At 41.1% G+C, this 4,461-nt stretch overlaps 1 pseudogene; it reads left to right on the forward strand.

Annotated features, from left to right (window-relative positions):
* LOC107742138 (MAM and LDL-receptor class A domain-containing protein 1-like) overlaps positions 1-3,953 on the forward strand; it is a 37,962-nt pseudogene extending 34,009 nt beyond the window's left edge.
* The last annotated feature ends 508 nt before the right edge of the window (positions 3,954-4,461 follow it).

A 4,461-nucleotide genomic window follows, 5' to 3' on the forward strand; every position in this document is an offset into this window, starting at 1 on the left:
TGGTTCACAGAAGGACAGTTGTCACGACAGACGCCTCCAACTCAGGTTGGGGGGCGCTGTGCGAGGGCATACCGACCTTCGGCCACTGGTCGAAGGCGGAAAAAGGCTTCCACATCGACTGCCTGGAAATGCTAGCAGTATGTCGAGCCTGTCAGTTCTTCCTGCCAGTCCCGAAAGGGCACCATGTGCTAATCCGATCGGACAACATGTTGGTTGTGTCCTACATAAATCGCCAGGGAGGCCTCTCTTCAAAGCTCCTCTTCATGCTGGTAGAGCACTTCCTAGAGTGGGCTCAACCCAACCTGCGCTCTCTAAAGGCAGCGCATATACCGGGCAAATTGAACCGGGGAGCGGACCTGTTATCAAGAAGCAATGTCCCCTCAGGGGAGTGGACGCTCCATCCGCAGACGGTTCAGAAGATCTGGGAGATCTTCGGCGAGGCGGAGGTAGACCTCTTCGCCTCAGAAGACAACTCTCGTTCCCCATCCACGCTCAAAGTCTATGTGGCGGCTATAGCAGCCTCTCATGTCCCTATTGAGGGTCAATCGGTGGGCAGAAATAGCGCGGTCATCCGCTTCCTGAGGGGTGCAAGGAGGCTGAATATGCCTCGTCCCCCTACCGTCCCTTCATGGGACCTGAAGGGCCCCGCTTTTGAGCCGCTCCAGTCTGCCAACATTAGGTCGCTATCGCTGAAGACTGCTCTGCTTCTAGCACTAGCATCAGTAAAGCGAATAGGGGACCTGCAGGCACTTTCTATTAGCCCTGCCTGCCTGAAATTCGGGCCTAACGACAATAAAGTTGTCCTGAAACCAAGGCATGGTTACGTACCTAAAGTGCTCTCCACTCCTTCAGTCGAAGTAAACCTGAGAATCCTGTGGCGAGCGCTCCGCTGCCGAGCCATTGGTTCGTTTTTTAAGCTCTGCACGAACCAATGGCCGTGCAGTTTCACTGCGTGAATGAAAAAAGGCTTCAGTTCAGGAGAAAAAAGGCTTTTTCCCATATGCGTCTTAAGCAGATGCAGTACTTGTTCCCGTATCTCAGGGAACCGAGGTTACGTTAGTAACCGAGTACATTTTTTACACTACCATTGAGAAATTTTAACCAAACTTTGTTACAGACTTTTCATTAAGACCCTAAAGAATCATATCAACTTGTGGAAAATGGGCATCCTATGACCCCTTTAAGTCTCTTGTTCGCAGACACTAGTGTATCTGCATGTGCATGTGGTTGATTGCAGACTAGCTTAAGGACATTCTTTATGTGAAAAGATCTTCCCCACATGCAAGAAAAGGAAAAGAAAACATAAGGAGAAAGTAAGAGAAAGGGAGAATGCGTGTCTTTTTCTCATTACAGAAGCACAGGGAAGGCTTTTGCTGATATTATGCTCATGTGGATGTCTCCAGGCTGTCACGAATCCGGCCCATGAACTTCCGTCTGCTTAGCCTGTTATTATTCCTAGTTTCTGTTATCCTGCCCATGTTTCCTTGTTTTGCCTTGTCTTGTCTGTTTTCTCGGTTTCTGATCTTTGCCTGTTTTCCTGGATTTATCCCTCTAGTCTCGCCCCTGTGATTCTGTCTGCCGATCGTTGACCTACGCTAGCCCTAGGACTATTCTTGTGTTTTGCCCGCCATATACCTGTTTGCCATTGTTCGACCCTGCCTGTTATGACCACGTCTCTTAAATAAAAGCTTGCAGATGGATCCACACGTCTCACGTCTCGTCAGCCCCGTTACACAGGCAAATTTTCATGCACTTATTTATTTATTTCTTTTTTGGAAAGTTGAGGAGCCAGCATTCCTTTATGAATTATCTCTGCCATTCAAAGTCAGTGTGTGCGTGTTTCTGCAATAATGATGTTTTTCTCTGTCTTTCTCTAGTTGTCCATCACGGTGGATTGGTAATCGTTGCCATATCAAAGAAAAACCTTTTTTCACAACCGCTTCCAAAACACCTGTGATACCAGATAGTAAACTAGGTAATCGGATTGGTGAGTATATGCGCATGCAGTTATTTGAATATAAATATACTATTTTCCATGCAGAGATAAGCAACAAAATATGTGTGTAATTGTCAACTCTGCAGCTGTCAGTGTTGGATTAAGTGTAGCTTTGATCCTGGTGGTCATTGCAACTGGAGTCATTTTGTTCTTGTTATTTCAAAGGAGACATTCACTAAAGTAAGTCTATTCACATTCAAATTAACTCTACATATTCGGAAAGTGTCTATAAAATGTACGGGTATTGACTGCATTGTTCTTGACTGAACAGAGACTCCAGTCTTATTGATAATGAAGAGTTGGATTGCTCAACCTTTGACTCTCAGAAAAAGGTCCGTCATATGCCTCAATATATAAATGCCATGATCAAATAAGTAGATTTTTCAGACAGCTCAAATTATGCAGTTGCATGTTTGTATTTTGATAGAGACCTTCATTTTTCCTTTTCCATGATTTTCATGTTGAATCTCTCTAATACACTCCCACTCTATTTCTGTTTTTTCCCCCCCACTTACTGCCTTTTTTCCACTTTGGAGCGTACAGTGTTATTCAGTAATTTGAACCGCTCTGCAGGTGTGAGAGAGAGCTCTGTCACACTGCTGATAGGAAATATTGAACCGCAAGCTTAAGTTTGTGCGTTTGTGTTGGTGTGAGCATGTGTACATTTAGCGCTCAGTGCTAAACTCGCTGTGTTTTGTATGCAGCACACAGTAATTTTCACTCTCCTGTGCAGTAAGGGGTAGTTTTTAGAGAAGTCTGGCATATTTTAATGGCTAACTGAGATTTCTCCATATTTTGCTGTTATGCATTCATGTGAGTGAGCTAATTCAAAAATGTAATGCAGTAGGAACCCTATTGTTTTGAAAACAATTACTGATTTTCATAATTATTTGAATTTTTTAATTCTAGTCACTTATTATGCTAATGTAATTTGCTTGTGAACTTTGGAAAGATTATATATTAAAGCATTATTATTATTGTTGTTGTTGTTCCTATAGCTGTCATTTTATTAAACAAGATTACTGTGTAATTCTTATTTCAGCTGCCCTCTCTTGACGTTGGACCCAGGTGGCCAGTACATCCTCAACTAAACATCAGCATTTACCCGTGGAGAGAGGATCCAAAGGTATGAAACTCAGCTTGTCATAATTAACATAGTGATTATTCAGTTCCACCCCAAACACACGTTTAGTTTTAAAAGACATACCGGTGATTTACAATGAAATCTGTGGACTGTTTTATTGCTCTGTACTCATTTTTACTGCCTGCAGTTATAGTTTTGATATGCAATGATTTGACCGAGGCTTGGGACCAGAGGACCTAAGTAATACTTTAATCTTCTGCTTAAGCAATACATTAAAAAAGGTACCAGAGGAGAGAAGGCAACCAACAAATCATAATGGAAGAAATGTCCGTCATAATGTCTCATCATAATGATCCTGTGCTGAAGAATTGCTCTTTATAAATGGATAGAGTCAGTGGTTTTCATTTGTTCATCTGGGCCTGTCTTTGCTTGTGTGTGCTATTCAGGTCTCCATCTCAAAGGAAAACAAGATCTCTTTCTCCAACCCACTCTGCAAGTGCAGTTCTGAAGCTTGAAGAAAACACACACGCAAACACTGGCTGTCACGTCCCTATAGATTTAGAGTGTTTTCCACTTCATTTGAGCCTCCCTGATAACATGGCTGTACTTGCTTAAGGTTTAGAAGGCTTTTTTTTTAAAACACAAACTCGTGGGAGGAAAAATTGTGACCACAAACAAGTTCCAATTAAGCAAAATGAAGCAGTTAAACTATATCTGTCATAAAAAGAAAGTTTCTTATAATAATCTATGACATGTAACACATTCCTTATGTTGTGAAATCTCTCTGAGGCACTGAAATTAAACTTCAATCTTTCTTATTACAAGAGCTAACACTTAGCCCCTCATGTTATGCTGAAAGATGCCTCTATGTTCAACAGCTCAATTAATAGTATCTGATATAATCCTGGCGAATGTTCATGTTCAGTTTTAAGACTTTTTAACATTTCTTCCTATGATTTAGAAGGCATTTTTTGGCCCCACTTTATATTAAGTGGCCTTAACTACTATGTACTTACATCAATAATTAAGTACAATGTACATATTGTGTTCATATTGTATTGCAAAGCACTTTTGCTGCTATTGAGGTGGGATATGGGTAAGGTTAGGGACAGGTTTGTTGGTATGGGTAGGTTTAAGAGTGGGTTAAGGTGTAAGGGATGGGTCAACAGTGTAATTATAAATGTAATTACAGAAATTAATTACAGATGTAATTACATGCAGGTATTTTTAAAATATAAGTACAATGTAAAAACATGTATGTACACAATAAGTGCATTGTACCAAATTATTAATTTAAATGTAAGTACATAGTTGTTAAGGCCACTTAATATAAAGTGGGACCCTCATTTTTATTTTTACACTTCATTTCCTTCATGTGAAA

Source organism: Sinocyclocheilus rhinocerous, unplaced genomic scaffold (assembly GCF_001515625.1).
Source record: "Sinocyclocheilus rhinocerous isolate Xijiao unplaced genomic scaffold, SAMN03320098_v1.1 scaffold256, whole genome shotgun sequence".
In the NCBI taxonomy this organism is placed as follows: domain Eukaryota; kingdom Metazoa; phylum Chordata; class Actinopteri; order Cypriniformes; family Cyprinidae; genus Sinocyclocheilus; species Sinocyclocheilus rhinocerous.